General features: G+C 46.4%; 1 protein-coding gene across 2 annotated transcripts in view; it reads right to left on the bottom strand.

Moving 5' to 3' along the window:
• Positions 1 to 21,419, bottom strand: part of LOC135974934 (C-type lectin domain family 2 member D-like) — a 34,558-nt gene extending 13,139 nt beyond the window's left edge. The window contains exon 1 of one of the 2 annotated variants that reach the window (XM_065564279.1): positions 21,260 to 21,419. The gene's annotated coding sequence lies outside the window, so the exon portion shown is untranslated. Of the gene's footprint in view, positions 1 to 2,141; positions 2,314 to 21,259 lie in introns of those variants that run through there. The other variant, XM_065564278.1, reaches the window with a different exon arrangement.
• Positions 21,420 to 21,628: the final 209 nt, after the last annotated feature.

Below are 21,628 nucleotides of genomic sequence, written 5' to 3'. Positions count from 1 at the left end.
GCTGCCAGCGCCAGGCCCCCCCGCTAATCCCCCAGGCCGCCCTGGAGCCCGCGTCCCCCTGAAGCATGAGGCCGGGGTAGACACCACCATGTTGTGCTATGGACACTTGACAAAAATTACCAGACTTAGTGACAGACATGGGGGGAGGGGGATGTACTATGTCATTCAGTCATTCAACCTGTAAAATAGCCATTTTCCACCCTGAAAAAAAAAATAATAACCTAGCTAACAACAACAATAAATTCAACTCATATAATTAATGAAAAATGTGCGTATACTGTATGAGATTATTACATGAGAAATAAAAATGAGTTTGCTTTGGGATTTTACAAGGCACTTACATCATTTAAACACATCTGGTACCCTGAATAATGAGAACACTTCTTGCAAATCACATAAATAGGGAACCCATGGTCCCCTTCCCTCACCCCATTGCAAAGGCACAGGGGTTACTGCTGGGTGCCCTAGGGATGCAGAAAATCCTAGGGGCAGAACATATGGAAAGAAGGGTATCAGTTTATACAGAGGGCTGAAGGGGACTCCCATAGTGCATTAATTAACACTAAATAAATTCATCAAAATTAAATACATTACAGAGATAAGAACCTGTAATGACAGACTTTACTTCAGGAGTTGCTCCAGAGAAAGAAGACCCAGAGGGAGTAATGGGAGGGGGAATCCAGGGAGACCAAAGGGGCTGGTAGAGAGAGCGGACAGAGAACAAGGACAGGAGTACTTGTGGCACCTTAGAGACTAACAAATTTATTAGAGCATGGCAGAGTCACTGCAGGGTTGACTCAGAATTCTGCCTCTCTCCTGCGGGTGGAGACACTGATCACTATAGGAGGGAGCAATAGAGTGGAATGCCCAGAAGAATGAATGACTTGAGGACAATTTCCTGGAGGGACCCACACCCTTGCAGAGGTTTTCTGGCTCCGACATTTACATTTCTACACAGGGTGGTTTGGCCCACAGAAATAAAAATCTGCACATCTTCCACGTGCTTTTGGACCAATGGAAAAAAACCAGGAACAATTCAAGTGACTTTTAAAATTGCCTATGAAACCGAGTTAACAAAATAAATGAGCTTATGAACAACCAGAAAATATACTTCCAAGTGGAAAAAAAAACAAACTCTAACTGGACTCCTTTGTAGAGAAATTGTAAGATTTCTTACAGGAAAAGCCACAAACTGTCTGGAAAGGAAGAGTTGACTGAATTACTTGCCTCAGTGAAATTAAATACCCAGAGAATTGCTGGGCCGGTGATGATGATGATGACTGGGGCTTGCTTGCTCACCTGTGGCTCCCCCACCCCATGCTGTGGAGGCAAGGCCAGGCAGCTCTGCATCTGTAAGCCTCAGGTGCAGCTCCCATTAGCCACAGTGGCCAATAGGCTGGGGGAAGCGGGGAGGCAAAGGGGGAGATTGTAGGGAGCTCGGGAGCAGGGGGGAAGGGAGCTGTCTCTGGTGGCACAAAGGGGGGCTCTCTGGAGAGGGGTCATGGGGTCTTTCAGGGGGGCAGAGGGTTGTGTGGGTCTCTGTGGGGCAGGGGGGTGATGGATGGAGCCAGCTGCAGACCAGGTCTGCTCTGGGGAATGGGGGGTGTTGCTATTGCCCCCCCAGGAAGCTCCCTTTACTCTGTATTTGATGCCAACCGCAGGGTGCCCATCGCTACTGCACCCCCCGCTCTGTCTGTCCCCACAATCCCCCCCCCCCCCCTGACAGTGACACTCCTGCTGCTCTCTCTGCCCGGCGCTGAGACCCGCCGCGGAGGGGCGGCTGGGAAGCTCTGGCGCCTCCCCCCAGCTCCCATTCCCGGCCAACGGGCTGGGAGCCGCATCGGCGCTGGGTCGCCGGGGCGATGCGAACGCGGGCGGCGGGAACAGGAGACGGAGGCATCGTGCGGAGCTGCCCTACCGCTGCTGAGACTCCCCGCAGCAGGCAGGGTCGTCGGGCCGGGGGCTGCTTGTGGGAAGGGGGGGGGCGGGGGCTGCTTGTGGGAGCGCCCCACGTTGCCCCCCCCCCAAAAGCTCAGGGCTTGGGGCCCAAACACTGGTGCAGCCGGGTCCACCTTCGGTTCCCCAGTGTGATCGATGCACCCCCCCTCCCCGGTCCGTGCACAACACCGGCCCCTCCTCACCTGCTGGCGGAGCCCCCCAGCCCCGATCGCTCCGCGGGCGCCTGGAGCCCGAGCCCCCCGGGGAGCGGGCTAGGAGCGAACCCGGCTGGCGGGCAGAGGGAGCAGCGAGGGGACGGGCTGCCCGGCTCGGGGAGAGTGTCCCGCTGCTCAAAACAAGCTGACGACACAAGCAATGTGAGTCCCGGGGGGGGGAGTGGGCGGGGCGCCCCGGCCGACAGGAGCCAATAGCAGGGCTCCAGAAGTTCAGAAGTTCCCCTTCTCGCGCGCGGACTGGGGGGGTTCGGACTCGCGCCACAGCCCGGCCGGGGGTTTCAACGTCACCGGCTTGCAAGGCTCTGGCCCCGCCCCGCCCCTTCCTCTCCTTCCTCTCCCTCTCCCTCTCCCTGCCCGGGCTAGTGCTGGGGGGCACTGGCCCCTCCCCCAATAGTAAAACACACAAGTTCTTATAATACAAAAAGTAAATTTATCGGGGCTCCCTTGAGCTACTGGGGGCCCTAAGCAATTGCTTAGGCTTGGTCTGCTTATGCCGCAGTCTCCCCACCTCCTGCCCCACCACTTCCAGCTGTTGAAACTAAACTCGCCTGTGCCCCACTGCCCCCCTCCTTGAAACTACAGCCTTCTCTGCCCTGGCTCCCTGGGGGATGACACTACTCTTCCCGGGTCCACACCAGCTGGGCCATGGAGCTGCCTCCACCCTAAGTCGACACCGGGGCAGGGTGCTCAGGAGACACTGTGACCATTGGGGATCTTTTCTAGCTCTCGTCTCTATCTTTTTCCTTTTATGAATAAACCTTTAGATCTTTGATTCTAAAGGATTGGCAACAGTGTGATTTGTGGGTAAGATCTGACTTGTATATTGACCTGGGTCTGGGTCCTTTTGGATTGGGAGAACCTTTTTTCTTTTACTGGGGTATTCATAACCATTTGTCTCCATAACAAGTGGCACTGGTGGTGATACTGGAGCATCTAAGGGACTTGCTTAAACAACATATGGAGATATACCTATCTTATAGAACTGGAAGGGACCCTGAAAAGTCATCAAGTCCAGCCCCCTGCCTTCACTAGCAGGACCAAGTACTCCTTTTACCCCAGATTCCTAAGTGGTCCCCTCAAGGCTTGAACTAACAACCCTGGATTTAGCAGGCCAATGCTCAAACCACTGAGCTATCCCCATGTATGACTTATGATTAGCCAATGTGGTAAAATCGAAGTCTTCTCAGTTTGGCTGCTTTGGTTTGCATAGAAACCCCAGCCTTGGGCTGTAACTGCCCTGCTCTAAGCAATTTGTCCTGAATTGGCACTCTCAGCTGGGTCCCACCAGAACCAGCCTTGTTACAGTGGCGTAGTTGTGCTTGGATCCACACAACCAGGTCAATTAAGCTTTGGGTCAGAACCCCACGCTATCCAAATTTGAATTTTGGAATTGAGAGTTTTGTTGGTTAAAGCTCAGTGACCATGAGCCAGAAAGCATCAGCAGAAGCAATGAAACTGCAAGCCCTGAGAGACAGCCTGCAGTCGGAACATGAACAAAAACTGGCAGAAATTTGAATGAGAGACAAGCAGGCCTTGGCCCAGCTGGAGAGAGAGGCTGTTGAAAGAAAGGAAAGGGCTCGTATGGGGCATCTGGAGCTGCTGGCTGTTGAGGAGAGGGTTCGCTAGATGCAACAGGAGATGGCCAGACTTCAGTTCCAAGTCAAAAAAAGCGATGGAAGAACAGATAAAATTTTATCCTCTTGGAAGTCCATCTTATAACTACGTTGAAATGTTGTATTACTCTGAGCAGTTTTCTGTGTTTAACCCATTATGCTATGACCAGGGGGGGGGGGGGGGGGGACTCTAACCTGGTGGGAAATAGCCATTTGTCTGTGCAAGAAAGCTGTTTGTCTATAAACGAAGTTTCTGAATGTCTGTGTAGCCTGATCCAAAGTTGGGTATATATAATTGTAACTTGCGGATTAACAGGTTTTTGTTTTAAAATTAGGCCCAGTTAGATTATTGTAAAACTATTATATAATTTGGGAACCCCGATGTGCACAGGTGCACCACTCACACTATAGGAACTTTATATATATATACACAAATATATAATTTATGAATAATTTAGCAAAGTTATACACACATTTAAACTTAACAAGGCAAATAGAGATAATACAGAAAGTACATTTAGATGTTTATACTTACACCTTTATTTTTTATACTTAGCCATTTTTTTTATTACCATTATTGTTTTTTATTTTTATTTTTCGTGGCCCTTATTTTGGCCCCTTTTAAGGTTTACATTTTTTTAGCCTATTTGCTGCCCCTGGGATGTTATTTTTATAGTGGGTTACGCTGACGCCGCCATGACCAATGCCTATTTAATAGAGGGTTTTTTTTTAAGGTGTTTGTTTTTTATAGGTTAGAATTTGTATGACATGACCCTATTAGCATACACGTTAATTTGCTGTCATAGCACCTTTGTGGTTGGAGGTTTTGTTCGGAACCTTTCGGATGCTATGTTTTGTGGGTGGCTGATGTTAGTATTTTGGACAAAATTCCCCCTCTGGCATGCCACTTTTAGTTTTCTATAACTTATAAGTTACTTAAGTTTATTTATGCCAAAGGTTATAGGCCTTAAGCCTCACACTATTTACTAAAGCCAAATCTTACAGGATAAATGCCTGTAGGTTTCTTGCATTACTACTAAATATAATAGAGGAGAATAACAAAGCAATGAATAGAATACAGATAAGCCGCCCACTGGGCTACAGTCCCCACCTCGATAGGGTGATTGCCAATGAACCCTATCACATAAATTAGGGCCTTGCTGTATGTTTAAAGCCTGTGCATTACGTACACTAGAAGACTGATGGAAGCACCACCTGCCCAATTAAGATGTTGGTAAAAATGCCTGTGGGGTATAACAAAATGTAATGTGACCTTACACTTTAATTGGCCATAAAAATAATTTGATGTTTGGTTATTGCCATATTTGCCACTTTTGATATATGTTACCCTTTATACACTTGATTAACCAGGCTGGTTACCAATGATGAAGATGACGATGGATTTTGTTGGTATCTTTTTTTTTGGCCACCTTAAATATTACTTTGATGTACTGATTTTTTTGTTAGAACACCAGGCTATTAGTGACATTTTTTACGTTGGGAGGAATACTACCAGAGGAGGTACATGGCTGTGATAGTTGTAGACCTTATTTTTGAGGTGACCTACTGAGTGGAGCGGCCAAGTGACCGAATACATTTTTATTTGGATTGGACCTAGTTAAGGAGGTACCATAATGTAATTTTAGTTAAATAAGAATTTTAATTAGGGTGTAATGTTACAGACCCTGTCTTTGAGCTGCCCTTAGTAGAAAGCAGTGGCATTTTTTAATAAGGATTCGAGCAAGTGGCTCTTCCTGTTTTAGATTTAAAAACAATTTTAATATTACTATTAATATACTATATATATATTTAATTAAATGTGGGGCTTTTTAACCCAGAAATTGATATATGACATATAGTTTTTATTATACCTTTGATATGAGTGTAGCCACCTTTTACCCTGGAGTTATTGAGGGAGGATGGGGTGGTGTTTTTTAAGTTACTACAGGTGACATGGTTACATTTGTTAGTTGAGGGCTACACCTTTGTTTGGTATACCCTTTTACCATATGTTTAGTTTTCATACATATTGTATTTTAATACATTATTTATATATATATATATATATATATATATACATTGATATTATTAGTTTAGGCAATAAACTTAATACTGTTTTGATTATTAATTTTTTTTAAAGTTTGCTATACTGGGGATGAAATTATATGGCTTTAAGGAAGGCACCAATGTATTAAAGAGTGTTTTTGCACCAGAGCAACAAGAAGTGTGTTTATATTTTTTAGCTCATGGTTACTTTAGCATTAAGAGATGATTATTTGGAGGTTTACAACAAAGTTTAGTTGGGTTTTTGTTTTTGTTTTTTCTAACATGGTACAAACACTGGAGCTTGTGAGTTTGCCTTTTTAAACAAACTGTTAGGACCTTAAGACTGCTGCAGAGGAGGAACAATGCTGTTAACATAGTGCTGTGAGCTGGATTTGGGTTCTTTTTGAGGATTTTGTTTTATTGCTGAGTACCTGTAAAGACATGGGGTTTTTTTGTACAGCCTAGTGATATTTGATATTATAACATTTACTCATTTAGCAAATCAATTTTTTTTGCTATTTTTAAACAAAACATTTTACAAGAGCAAATTCACAAATGGTGATAACCCTGACGGTTTAATACCAGGTTACGTTAGCTATATTATAAAGCACTATAGCTACAATATAGTTATTAATTATACGTTAATAGGATGATGGTTTGCTTAAGGAACTTTTCAATTGTAATTTGGGTTTTGCCAAACAACTGGCCAGATTGCCTGACAAATTCCAAATTAAAGCTAATAACCAATATATATGAGTTAGTTTTACATAAATTGTTCATTGAGACAAACATACCTATATTTTTGACTGATTTTTTACAAAGATTGAACCACCCCAGGTGTCATAGAAGGACAGACACTATGGTGGTTAGATTTTAATTTTACAACTGAACTAATGTGGTACCACAAAGAAAAAATATGTTACTAATAATTGCGCAAAAGATCATTTTGCAACAAAAACCTTTTTAACATGTAAGGAGAAAAGAGAAAAATAAAAATGGTTTACTTATGTGACGCAAAACATAAAAATAACTTTAAAAGAAAAATAAGTTTATAAAAAGTTTAAACAAGTAATTTCAGCATACCACCAATGGACTATACATTGATATTTTGAGCAGGTTTAGGAATTTTAAGGGTTGAAATTATTAGGTGTGTATATATATATTGGTTTAAGTATATAGCCTTGGTTTGCCTATACCCTCAGACAGAGACCAACACCTACAAGATCTTCACCAAGCATTCTCAAAACTACGATACCCACACAAGGAAATAAAGAAACAAATTAACAGAGCCAGACGTGTACCCAGAAGCCTCCTGCTACAAGACAGGCCCAAAAGAGAAACCAACAGAACTCCACTGGCCATCACCTACAGTCCTCAGCTTAAACCTCTCCAACGCATCATCAGTGATCTACAACCCATCCTGGACAATGATCCCTCACTCTCACAGACCTTGGGAGGCAGGCCAGTCCTCGCCCACAGACAACCTGCCAACCTTAAGCATATTCTCACCAGCAACCACGCACCACACCATAACAACTCTAACTCAGGAACCAACCCATGCAACAAACCTCGATGCCAACTCTGCCCACATATCTACACCAGCAACACCATCACAGGACCTAACCAGATCAGCTACAACATCACCGGCTCATTCACCTGCACGTCCACCAATGTTATATATGCCATCATATGCCAGCAATGCCCCTTTGCTATGTACATTGGCCAAACTGGACAGTCACTACGCAAGAAGATAAATGGACACGAGTCAGATATCAGGAATGTTAACATACAAAAACCTGTAGGAGAACAATTAGCAGATGTAAAGGTAGACATCTTACAGCAAAAAAACTTCAGGACCAGACTCCAAAGAGAAACTGCTGAGCTCCAGTTCATTTGCAAATTTGACACCATCAGATCAGGATTAAACAAAGACTGTGAATGGCTATCCAACTACAGAAGCAGTTTCTCCTCCCTTGGTGTTCACACCTCAACTGCTAGCAGAGCACCTCACCCTCCCTGATTGAACTAACCTCGTTATTTCCAGACTGATTTATACCTGCCTCTGGAGATTTCCATTACTTGCATCTGAAGAAGTGTGGTTCTTACCCACGAAAGCTTATGCTCCCAATACTTCTGTTAGTCTTAAAGGTGCCACAGGACCCTCTGTTGCTTTATACCATAAATGTAATTATTCAGTTAGGAACTGCTTTTTTTGACTCTTTAGATTCTAAATTAAAACAGAAATGGGTGGAAAAAAGAATTAAAGCAGGTGCCAATATTTTTTAAGAAATACGATGGCCAACCTGTAATTAGATTAATTTTACATTTTACATTGATGAATTAGGACCTATAATGATAAGCACGATTTATTTTGCGGGTAGCAAAGTTTGCTACATGTTGAAGAAGCTTCAACACTTTTTTTAAAATAATGATTTCTGCATAAAGCAGAAATATTATATGTTGCTGGCTTCTTTTGTTTTTTTTTTGGTATAAGGTAGGTCTGGAGTTGCAACTAACTTGATACCTATTTATGGAATAATAATACACAACTGATTGGTTAGATTAAGAAGGGATGTAGAATACAAACATGCAAGTAACAAGTACTGAATGCTTCAACTTGTTCTAAAGGCATTACCTTGCTTGATTCTACCACTTACAGGTTAGGAGTAGTGAAGGTTTTTTTTTTTTACCTTGTACATGCACGTTAGACATATTAGACCTAACCTTTTTTTATTTAAAAAGATATTTTTTTACTTTTCCCCTTTACAACATTTAATTGCTTATTTCCTAATGTCGGAGAAAAACACAGTTCTCACTTTTTGTTTGGGTACAGCAAGTCAGATGCTCTATTTTCTCTCTATCAATTGCATAGAGTATTTGTCTTACTTTACTTTTCCTCTAGCACTGTTCCTGGGGGACATTTTATATATGATTAAATGTTTAGGAGTTTTTAATTGTAATTATTTAGTTATTAATTAACTGCTAAACTTGAGTTAGAAGCAGTTTGCTTTGCCTGTTTATTTTTTTTCAAGCACAGAGCACACAAGCACTTCCCCTTTTTAGCAACATACTAGCTACTGGTTAAAGCCTTAATGATTTTTGCTGCTGAGGGTTTTTTTGACATTACAAGTTAAGGGCACAGAAACTGTTGGCTTGGTGGATTACATGATATGGGATAAAGGCATGGTTACAAAGTCTTTATGACCTGTGGGGGAACAATTTTTTTGCTACTTTCTGGTAAGGGTTTTTCTGGTTTCTTTAATATCTTTTAATGAACCATTTTTACATTATTATTTAATTTAGTTTTTTGGGATTTTTAACACCCTGCTTAGGTGAAAGTTGGACATGTACTTACAGCTGTGCTCAGACAGTTCTGTAGCTTTTTATTTATTTTATTAATTAATTTTAGTTATTACCAACAAGAGTTAGTTGGTATATTACTTTATATGTATGATTATATGACATATTAGACGTATACTTTTTTATAATTTATATGATATGGTTTTGGTTGACCACAGAATTCTCAGCAGAATTCTTTACTTTTTTTAACTTCCACTTAAAGCTTAAATAAGTTATATGACACATCCACACACACATACATATATAGGGACGTTCCACGTTAAATAATTAACCCCTTGACTGGTTTAACAATTACTTAAACAAGTTCCAAGAAAAACAGATGGGAGGGGGGTTCTGCTCCTTCTTGATGGATTAACTCGCCTCAAGGTCTCTGATGGACCGACCCACTGAGCAGTATCTCTTCTCTTCCCTCGATGGATTAATTTACCAAGGGTACGTCTATACTTACCTCTGGGTTCAGCGGTAAGCAATCAATCTTCTGGGATCAATTTATCACGTCTTGTCTAGACGCGCTAAATCGATCCCGGAAGTGCTCGCCGTCGGCACCGGTACTCCTGCTCCGCGAGAGGAGTACACGGAGTCGACGGGGGAGCCTGCCTGCCGCGTGTGGACCCGCGGTAAGTACCTTGTAGTTCGAACTAAGATACTTCGACTTCAATACGTTATTCACGTAGCTGAAGTTGCGTATCTTAGTTCGAACTGGGGGGTTAGTGTGGACCAGCCCCAAGAGGCCAATGACCTAGTCGGACCTACTAAACAGCAAGGGGAAAGCTGGTCAGCGAGGGATCTTGGCTCAGCACAAGAGAGCTGAGGGGACTGACATTAAGGCAGCTTGAACCATACTAAGTTTTCAGGTACTGCGGCCTCTTGGGGGCAATTAGTTAACTCTCCAGCCACCTCAAAGTGTGGGTCACCGTACACTGTGCTGCTACTGCTATTTTAACAATTACTGATTACTCCCAAAGCCCCCTTAACACGTGTATAAGAGATTCTTGCAAGATTCTAACCCCATTGACTACTCAAATATATACAATGAGGAGTGCAACCAGGCTGATGTCCCACATCACCCCACTTGCATCCTGCTCCTGGCATGCCTGATGATTAAAACTTGAGTTCAGTGCACCTTTCTTTGATGTTTGTCCCTTCCTTACTTAAGAAAAGCAGACATAATAGACTAAAGGCAAAGAACCAGAAAAGAGGAACAACAGCTGAGTGGAAAAAGCGGGAGTTCCCTGCTGAGTTATAGTGTTTCTGACGGGCACCAACTTCTGACTCAGAGGTTGCCTGGATTCTTCATTTAGATTCTAATTTAGAATTTTCAAAGGTGAGTTACCTATCCCGGGTAGGGAGGTTACCCTCTGTGCGCCCCTCGAGGTCCCATCTGGGGGGCTAACTGTAGCCTGACCCAAAGTTGGGTATATATAATTGTAACTTGAGGATTAACAGGTTTTTTGTTTTAAAATTAGGCCCAGTTAGATTTGTGACGTGCAGTCTATATGGTTTTATAAAAACATGATAATAAGTGAATATAATGTAACTGGGATAGTTTTATAAAGATTTGATAATAAGTGAATATAATGCAACTGGGATATGCTTCGTGCAAAAGGTCTCTTGTAAGGTATCATTACAAAGCTCATAATCTACTGAGTGTGATCATCCTATTTGTAGAAATGTACCACTCTTGTATCTAAAACTAGAAATATGAAATATAACTCTGAGGGCCTATTGTAATTATGTAAAGTGTGGGCCATTAATGATGGTTTGGAATCTTGATGACTCCCATTAACAAGAAGAACAGGAGTACTTGTGGCACCTTAGAGACTAACAAATTTATTAGAGCATAAGCTTTCGTGGACTACAGCCCTATGCATCCGAAGAAGTGGGCTGTAGTCCACGAAAGCTTATGCTCTAATAAATTTGTTAGTCTCTAAGGTGCCACAAGTACTCCTGTTCTTCTTTTTGCGGATACAGACTAACACGGCTGCTACTCTGAAACCCATTAACAAGGACCATTGTCTGCAGATGGCTGCGTTTACCTGTTAGTCTTCCTGTATATGTGTGTGGTGGCAAGTGGGCAATGAAGTCTTGCAGTAACATGTGATATGTCACCTGAACTGGAATCCATCTTTAACCTGGTGCTTTTCCAGTGAGGGGGGTGTGGAAACCCAGAGGGACAAAGGGTTCCCGCCTTCTGCAAAAGATATATAAAGGGGTGGAAGAGAACAAAGGGGAGAGAGGAGCCATCATGAAGAATCCCCTAGCTACCACCTGAACTGCAATAAGAGCTGTACCAGGGGAAAGAATTGTGCCCAGGCCTGGAAGGTGTCCAGTCTGAGAGAAAACTTACTGAAGCATCTCTGAGGGTGAGATTATCTGTATTTAGTTTGATTAGACATAGATTTGCGCATTTTATTTTATTTTGCTTGGTGACTTACTTTGTTCTGTCTGTTACTACTTTGAACCACTTAAATCCTACTGTCTGTATTTAATAAAATCACTTTTTATTTAGTAATTTACTCAGAGTATGTATTAATACCTGGGGGAGCAAACAACTGTGCATCTCTCTCTATCAGTGTTATAGAGGGCGAACAATTTATGAGTTTGCCCTGCATAAGTTTTATACAGGGTAAAACGGATTTATCTGGGTTTAGACCCCATTGGGAGTTGGGCATCTGAGTGCTAAAGACAAGCACACTTCTGTGAGCTGTTTTCAGGTAAACTTGCAGCTTTGGGGCAAGTGATTCAGACCCTGGGTCTATGTTGGAGCAGACGGGAGTGTCTGGCTCAGCAAGACAGGGTGCTGGAGTCCTGAGCTGGCAGGGAAAATAGAAGCAGGGGTAGTCTTTGCATGTCAGGTGGCAGCTCCCAAGGGGGTTTCTGTGATCCAACCCGTCACAAGATTATTGTAAAATTATTATATAATTTGGGAACCCTGATGTGCACAGGTGCACCACTTACACTATAGGAACTTTATATATATACACAAATATATACTTTATTAATAATTTAGCAAAGTTATACACACATTTAAACTTAACAAGACAAATAGAGATAATACAGAAAGTACATTTGGATGTTTATACTTACACCTTTATTTTTTATACTTAACCATTATTTTTTTTATTACCATTATTGTTTTTATTTTATTTTTTGGTGGCCATTATTTTGGCCCCTTTTAAGGTCTACATCTCTTCAGCCTATCGGCTGCCCCTGGGGTGTTACTTTTATAGTAGGTTACGCTGACGCCGCCATGACCAATGCCTATTTAATAGAGGTTTTTATTTGTATTTCCTCCCGTTAAGGTGTTTGTTTTTTTATAGGTTAGTATTTGTATGGTGTTACCCTATTCGCACACATGTCAATTTGCTGTTATAGCACCTTTGCGGTCGGAGGTTTTGTCCGGAACCTTCCGGATGTTGGTGTTAGCGATGTTTTGTGCTAGTGTTAGCTATGTTCTGTGGGTGGCTGATATTAGTATGTTGGACAAAATCCCCCCTCTGGCATGCCACTTTTCATTTTCTATAACTTATAAGTTACTTAAGTTTATTTATGCCAAAGGTTATAGGCCTTAAGCCTCACACTATTTACTAAAGACAAATCTTACAGGATAAAAGCCTGTAGGTTTCTTGCATTACTATTAAATATAATAAAGCAAAATAACAAAGCAATAAATATAATACAGGTAAGCCGCCCCACTGGGCTACATCTGTCTAATGTCTCAGAAGTGAATCTGGAATGAGATCAAGCACAGAGAGATCTCCTGGGTCAGGAAAATGTTTCTCTGGAGCAGATTAAAGTGGATGGTCAGGTTAGAGCCCTGACTGAGGAAAGAAAGGGTGAAACATTGTTGGCTAGTACAGCTTATAAAAGTGAACCTGCAAAGGGTAACTGTGATTTGCTGGCAGTAGCTCAGTGTAGTGAGAAGAGCAGCCTAGGGTTACCATACGTCCGTATTTTCCTGGACATGTCCGGCTTTTTAATTTTTAAATCACTGTCCGGGAGGAACTTTAAAATATCTAAAAACGTCTGGGAAAATACGAACGTGTGGTAACCCTAAGTGCAAAGTCCCGGGGCTGGTGGCACTTCCTGGGGCAGCTCCCGGCACCCGCTGGCCAGCAGGAGCCTGCAGTGTGGACGGCCCCTAGGCACAGAGGCGGAGGGGTCTCCGCGTGCTGCACTGGCTCCCTCCTGCCCAATCAGAGCTGCGGGGGTGGGGCTAGCAGGCACCGGCAGCGGGCAGAGAGCCCTCCGCCCCCCCGACCCGACCCAACCCTAGGAGCCAGAGGGACCTGTCAGATGCTTCCCGGGAGCCCCTCCCAGGTAAGCACCACCAGGACTCCCCACCTCACCGCCCGGCAGGTCCCTCTGACTCTTAGGGTCAGGTCGGGGGGGAGGGGGGACGGAGGGTTCTCTGCGCACTGCCAGTGCCTGCAAGCCCCACTCCGCAGCTCCGGTAGCTCCCATTGGCGCTTTTCCCTGCCAATGGGAGCCATGTAGCTTGCACTTGTGGCAGGCGCAGCACGTGGCGACCCCTCGGCTGCCCCTGATCCTAGGAGCCAGAGGGACCTGCGGCAGGAGGGGTGAGTAGGCGAGCGGGGCGGGCTGAAGAGGCGAGGGGTGAGCAGCGGGGTTGAGTAGGTGAGTGGGTGTGTGTGTGAAAAGGCCAGCGGTGGGCAGTGGGGTGAAGATGCGAGGGGTGAGCAGTGGGGGTTGAGTAGATGAGGGGTGAGCAGGGGGTGTGTGAAGAGGCCAGCAGTGGGGCAGCTGGGGTTGAAGAGGTGAGCGGCGAGGGAGCCAGCGGCGGGTGGGCAGGCGGGGGTGAGGAGGCAAGGAGCGGTGAGCCAGCGGCAGGCGAGGGTTCTTGCAGCAGGCATGGGGGTTTCTGGCAGGGGAGTGAGGAAGTGAGTGGCAGGTGGGAGGAGGTGAGCGGTGGGTGGGGGACTGAGGAGGGATGCAGCAAGCCAGCGGCGGGCCAGGGGGTGAGGAGGGGTGCGGTGGCAGGGCTGAGGGGGACCTGGGTCAGGGTTGGGGACTAGCGGGGGTGGACTGTGGGTGGGGCCGACACCCCCCATGGTGTCCTCTTTTTTGAATGTTCAAATAGGGTAACCATAAGCGGTGAGCTGATGGCTTTTTCTAGTCAGCAGTTTGGGAAGGCAAGGATAGTGAAAGATGAGTGTCCCTATACCTTACCTGTTATCTGTGTGGAGAAGTGTGACAGTGAAGGAAATGTGCCTGTCTCTGTCAGGGCTAGTGACTTGCCTATGGAGGGAGCTACCTCGGGCTCCAAGCAGTTGTCTGTGAACAGCCCTGTGTGCTGGGACAAGGGAAATGAAATCCCAAGCTGTGTGTCTGGTAAAGGAGAAGGTGTCTCCGGCTCTTCTTTGTCTGTGGAGCAGACAGAAGGTGCCTTTCGGCCTGTGATAGTTGAGAATAGTGCAGTTGTCTCAAAGTTGGTTCTGAATTCAACTAAAGCCCAGGAGGGGAATGGTCCTAAGTCTGTGTCTGCTGGGGAGAATGGCACTGTAACTAGGTTGCATCCAGTTAATGTCTTAGCAAAATCCCAGAGACCAGACAATTCTGGTGCTTGTATTTTGCCTGTTGCTCGTGTGTGGTTGGAAAAGGACATAGCAACTCGGTCTAATCAGGGTAATATCCTAGCCAGGGCACAAGAAGAGCATAAAGGTGATTTAATTGTGTTACCTACTGACAGTTTGAAAACTTGTAGCAAGAAGGACAAAATTCCTGAACTTGTGTGCGGCAAAGGGAAGGAGAATGCTTCTGATCTTTTGACTATAAAATCTATGAGTTTGCCTGAATGGGGTTTGTGTAGGAATCTGCCTGATGGGCCAGAGGTAGTCCTGGATGTAAGTGAGACCCAGCAAGAGGTCTTGGGAAAGTGTTTCTTTAGAGCAGTGGGGGTTGAAGGTGAAGAGGGTAAGGGCAGAATTTCTGTGAGGGATGAATTGTGGCTTAAAGAAGCTCCTAGAGAAAGGAATCCTCATGGTAATTTGTGCAAGCAGTTTGCTGCAACTGAAGGGTGTGAAAGTAAGTTAATCAAGGAAGTTTCAATTCCTAGCAGCCAGAAATTTTCTGTTGTGAATGGATCTACTGACTTTCCATTTGAAAGATCCAGTGTGGATCGCTTTGAGAAGGTCTCAGTTGGAGTAAAAGCTGGTAAAAACGTTGAACAGCCCTATAATCCAGTGGCTGGGTTTGGCCAGCTTGTTGGGGAGACAAGGTTGTTGAGAGAGGAATGTCTCCATGCTGATTCTGTGAGTGAACAGTCTGTGTCTCAGGTTCAGAGGGAAGACTGGGTAGCTGAGTCTGCAGAGCAGAGCAGCTGGGCAGTTAATCTCTTGAGAATGCAGGGGAGGGCAGGTATACTCTCATCTCTACACATTTTGGATATGACTTGTCATCTCTCAGTAAACTTAACGTCTGATTCCATGTGGGAGCAGAGGTTGGTAAGGGAAGGACAACTAGGGTGACCAGATCACCCAAGACAAATATTGGGACGTGGGGGGGGGGGGGTGATGCGGGGGGGGCGTGGCGGGGCCAAAAAAAAACCCCTTCCTCCGCAAGCACTGGAGGGAGGCCCGGGAGACGCAGGGGAAGCGCGGGGTCAGGGTGAGTAACAGTCCGGCCTGGCCCCGAGCAAGCAGGACTCAGTTGGGTGGTACGGCGAGGAGGGGGGCGGCCCGCGGGGCCAGGCGGCGGCTGTTCTCCCCCCCGGGCAGCGGGACTCGGGAGCAGCCGCTGCTGCAGCTCCCACTGCCGCGGGGGGAGGAAGCGGCCATGGCGCTCCGCGGCTGCAGCTCTGGCGCCCGGGCCCGAACCCCCCGAGCCGGGGCCTGCTGCGGGGACCCAGCAGCGCGCACGCTGGGCCCAGCCCCTGGCCAGTCGCGTCTGGGCTGCTGCCCAGCTGGTGCTATCCCGCGGTGGCCCCGGAGTGGGGGCAGCAGGCCCCAGCCCCCCCGTCCCGCAGGGGAACGAACGGGGCTGGGCTGCCGATGCCTCCGCCCCGGGGCCGCCGCGGGATTGCACCAGCTGGGCAGCAGCCCAGACGCGACTGGCCAGGGGCTGGGCCCAGCGTACGCGCTGCTGGGTCCCCGCAGCAGGCCCCGGCTCGGGGGGTTCGGAGGCGCCGCAGCCACGGAGCGCCATGGCCGCTTCCTCCCACGCGGCAGTGGGAGCTGCAGCAGCGGCTGCTCCCGAGTCCCGCTGCCCGGGGGGACAACAACAGTCGCCGCCTGGCCCCACGGGCCGCCCCCCTCCTCTCCCAACCACCCAACTGAGTCCTGCCTGCTCGGGGCCAGGCCGGACTGTTACTCACCCCGGCCCCGCGCTTCCCCTGAGTCTCCCGGGCCTCCCTCCAGCACTTGTGGAGGGAGGGGGAATGGTGAGCCCGGGGAAGAGGCGGGGATTCAGGGAGGGAGCCAATCGGGGGAGGTGGGGGCGGGGGCGGGGCGGGGGGGGGGAGCGCGAGCACTTCTGGGCTCTAGGCTCCGGGGCATTTCCTTGTTTGTCCAGTGTCCCGACCGCATGTCGGTCGGGACGCGGGACAAACAAGGAAATATCGGGACAGTCCCGATAAAATCGGGACATCTGGTCACCCTAAGGACAACAAAACTTTAAGTCTAGCTTGCTAGTAAAAATGGATGGTATCTCTTTAAGACAAAGTCCAGCCTTGGAATTGGTAGCAGTTAAGAACCTGAAAACTGGTGAACTGGTTCCTGACTGTGGTAATGCAAATTACCTGGCTGACCAGGAAAAGAAAGACTTGCTAATAGCTGTTAGCACAGCGAGCCCACCCCATCAGCCAGTGAATTCTGTTAAGCAAGAAAAATCCGGGTTTGATCCTTCAGGACGAGGAGGAGAAAGAAAACTTGATTTTGCAAAGGAAGGCCACATTTGCCTAAAATGCCAAAATCCCAATGGTATTGGGCCAAAGGTGTGGCACGACAAAGATGATTGTAAATGGACACTTGCAATGGATTTGTTGTTATTGCTAATGGTCATTTTTGTAACTAATGTGTTGCTATTACCAAGAACTGTAAAAATGTACAATGTGCCTAATCTTTGGAAAAAACCCTTGAACATGTTAAAAGGAATACACGAGAACACACTTTATGTTAAAAGTCCGTGTTATACTGATGTTGCACAGTTAATGCCTAAAAACAGTCTTGGAACTTTTCACAGGAGAAAAGACATTCCAGTTCTGATGTGCTGTATGAAAAGGGAAACTGAGGCACACTACCCTATTGCTTTCATGGCTAAATGCCAAGATTCCTGTACTATGAATGACATTAATATCTACATTCATTTGATGTTAACTGGGTTCCAAACATTTGCCAGAGCTTGTATGGATAAAGTAGCTGTTTTCTTTAGCTCTGGGCAAGATCACATGAGACATACAGGAACCATGCTGCAAGAGCAGATCCTATCCACTGTTATTCTAACCAAGTTTTACCTTAAGTTTGTAAAGAGATTCAATCATGTTGTTGAACATGACTTTGATAAACCATTTCTGTTATACACTGGTACGTCTTCTAACCCAATACTTGCTGTAGTAAGACAGAACCAAGGATGGGGAGTTTTTGGGATGCAGTCAGTGATGTTTGTGTCATCCCTTCCTGCATCAATTTTGCGTTGGGGGTGTGATGTTATTGACATGAACTGGGACCATATAGTTCATTGTTGCAAGCAAAGTCCTGTAGTGGCACCAAATCTTGTATAAAAGGGGTCAAATAAGGTGTCTAAGACAAGGTTATGGTTTGCTGGTTATGATTGTGCTATCTGTATGCATGTATAGGAACTCCTCCCTTAACACTGTAGTTATGTTTCTGAAAAATGCGACTTTAAGTGAAACGATGTTAAGCGAAACCAATTTCCCCATAAGAATTAACGTAAATGAGGGGGTTAGGTTCCAGGGAATTTTTTTTCACCAGACAAAAAACTATATTTTTATATATATATATATATATATAGTGTGTGTGTGTGTGTGTATATATATATACATACACACACACACAGAGTATAAGTTTCAAACAAACAATGTAATACTGTAGACAGTGATGATGACTGTGAAGCTTGGTTGCGGTGGTGAAGTCAGAGGGTGGGATATTTCCCAGGGAATGCCTTACTGCTAAATGAACTAGCAATTGACTGAGCCTTCAAGGGTTAACTTTCACACTGTACAGGGCAGCAGGAAAGGAGGGAGGGCAGACAGAGACAGAGAGACACACCCTGTGTGTGAGAGAAAAAATGTGCTTTAAATTTAAAATTTAAAAAAATTCCCCTTTAAGTAGCTGACCCCAGGCTTAAGTAACCTGCCTTGTTAATTACATCAGCTTGCTGAGACCTGACACCGCAGCTACTGCCTAGAAGCTCCCTCCGTGTGTTCCCCCTGCTCTATGGAAGATGGGGTAAGTGGGGTGCAGGGGCAGGGGGAGACACCCTGACATTAGCCCCCCTCTTTCCCCCTCCTCCCCCCCCCTTACAGTAAGCAGGAGTCTTGGGGAGCAGCTCCAAGGCAGAGGGCAGGAGCAGCACATGGCAGTGGGGGCAGGGACAGCTGCAATTGATGGCCTGCTGGGCAGCTGCTGCAGAGGGAACTTAGGGGAGGGGGGAGCTGATGGGGGAGCTAGTAGGGGGGCTGCCGGTCCACTCTGGTTCCAAGCCCTCACCAGCTAGCTGCAAAGGGCTGCTCTTCCTGCAAGCAGTGGACAAAGCAGGCGGCTGCCAAACAACGTGAGAAGGGAGCATTGCGCAACTTTAAACGAGCATGTTCCCTAATTGATCAGCAACTTAACATCAAAACAATGTTAACTGGGACAACTTTAAGTGAGGAGTCCTGTATCATTTTGTATTTAAAGTTATAGGTATTGGCTCTATACTGTCTTTAGTTCAAACTTGTGCTGTGCTTCTGGGTGATACCCCAGACAAGTTGGTGTCAGCTATACAATTGACACATTGAGAGAAGGCAGATACACCTTGTGACTCAGCAAGGCATTCAGGGACATGCCTATGGACAGAACTCTAAAGGCTTAGCTACACTTGCGAGTTACAGTACAATAAAGGAGCCCAGGGCGCCCTACCTCACTCCCCGTCCACACTGGCAAGGCATGTAAAGCACTTTGACTCCACTGCTAAAGCGCTACTGGTACTCCACCTCGGCGAGAGGAATAACGTTTGCTGCACCTTGGCTGCAATGCCTGGGCGTAAGTGTGGATGAGGTGTTGCATTACTGCGCTCTGATTGGCCTCCGGAAATGTCCCATAATCCCCTTAAGTCAAGTGGCCACTCTGGTCATTGTTTTGAACTCCTGTAGGAATGCAGAAATGCCCTTTCGAAGCTCCGTTTCTGACAGCTGGCGTGCAAGCCGTTACTGTGGAATGCTGTGTGTGTGTGAGAGAGAGAGGCGGGGGGGGGGGGTCTGCTGCTCTCTGAACTTACAAGATAGCATGCTGACATGCTCTCAGGTCTCCCCTCCCCCCAAAACCCACTCTCTCTCTCCCCCCACATACACACAAAACACTCCCTGTCATGTTCCATCCCCCCTTTTGAAAAGCACATTGCAGTCACTTGCATGCTGGGATAGCTGCCCATAATGCACCGCTCCCAATGCCGCTGCTAGTGCCGCAAATGTGGCCACGCCAGTGCGCAAGCCGCTGTCAGTGTGGACAGACTGCAGCGCTTTCCCTATTGCACTCTCTGAAGGCTGATTTAACTCACAGCGCTCTATATCTGCAAGTGGAGCCATGCCCTAAGGCTTTTCATGGACAGGTTCTCTTTGGAACAAAGAAAGCAGAGGCCACATGGCAAGAGACTAGAAAAAGCTGCTGCACCTTCTCCATCTTGTCTTCAATCCTGCTTCTTACCTCTGAAGGAACTTTACTACAAATGGAAGCTCTACACAAAGGACTGAGGACGCATCCCAGCTGGGGATGTTCCAGAGACTTGAGTTGAACCTGCAGTTTATTCTATCACTGCTGGAAGCCTGAACCAAGAACTTTGCCATTACTGTATGTAATTGATTCAGTTTAACCAATTCTAGCTCTCATCTCTATCTTTTTCCTTTTATGAGTAAACCTTTTGATTTTAGATTCTAAAGGATTGGCAACAGCATGATTTGTGGATAAGATCTGGTTTGTATATTGACTTGGGTCTGGGGCTTGGTCCTTTGGGATCGGGAGAACCTTTTTTCTTTTACTGGGGTATTGGTTTTCATAACCATTTGTCCCCATAACGAGTGGCACTGGTGGTGATACTGGGAAACTGGAGTGTCTAAGGGAATTGTTTGTATGACTTATGGTTAACCAGTGCGGTAAAACCGAAGTCTTCTCTGTTTGGCTGGTTTGGTTTGCCTTGGTGTGCATAGAAACCCCAGCCTTGGGCTGTAACTGCCCTGCTCTAAGCAATTTGTCCTGAATTGACACTCTCAATTGGGTCCCACCAGAACCAGCCTCGTTACACATGTTCAACTTTTTTTGAGGGAAAATTTTGCTCTGGGGGAGGGATTTGGGCTGTAATTATGTAACCCCTCTGCCACGTGGTGTCGGCAGCAACAAGGGTGTGGTTCAGTATCCAGGGGCTCCCCTTAACAACTCAAAACAGAACCGTCTCAAGCCCCCGGCCAGTAATCTGGGAAAACTAAATACCCCCAGGGGCACCTTTATGAGGCAACACATCCCCCCTCACCAGCACCGAGTCTGTGTAGCAGAACAAAAAAAACCAACCCGACTTTTTATGAAAAGTTCTCACCTCTGCCTGAAGGGGAGAGTTAACCACAAAGGACAGGAGCACAGGAGATGTACACTGCAAAGCAGAACACGGAGAGGAGCAAAGGAATCCTTTGCAAAGGGATTTCCTGTCTTGCACACACCCAACCACTGTAAGGCGCTCCACCCTGCTTTGGGGGGCTGTAAAAATAATAACAGGGCTGCTATGACACTGGGATCTTCAGAATAACCTCCCCTCTCCACCCTAATCCCAGTCCCTCCATTGCAGAGCAGGGGTGGGAGTCAATTTCCCAGGGCACTGCTCTGTAGGAAGATCACAGCTTACCTTCTCCAGGGACTCCTTAGCTGCAGCACCCCTTGCAAGGCAGGTCCCTGCTCCCCCTCTCCCTCTCCGTGCATTAGCTGAGGGGGGAGCCCGAACTCCCCACTTCACACACATCATGTCTTCCCCCATTGCTAGTGCCACAAAAAGCGCGCGAAAAAGCCAGCTACAAGGAGAAGGAAACTACCACCACGGATGTGCTCATACACCTTATTAGCATACTGCTTCTTGACTGGACAAGGGGCAGAAGCACTGGGGGGGGGGGAAGAGGGTCCCGCCTCTCATGGTGACAGGTTTCAGAGTGGTAGCCGTGTTAGTCTGTATCAGCCCAAATACATAATAAATTAGTTAGTCTCTAACTTGCCACAAGGA

The sequence above is a fragment of the Chrysemys picta genome, chromosome 12 (assembly GCF_011386835.1).
Source record: "Chrysemys picta bellii isolate R12L10 chromosome 12, ASM1138683v2, whole genome shotgun sequence".
NCBI classification, from domain to species: domain Eukaryota; kingdom Metazoa; phylum Chordata; order Testudines; family Emydidae; genus Chrysemys; species Chrysemys picta.
The sequence above is the reverse complement of the archived record's forward strand: the minus strand, read 5'-3'. Positions and strand labels throughout refer to the sequence as shown.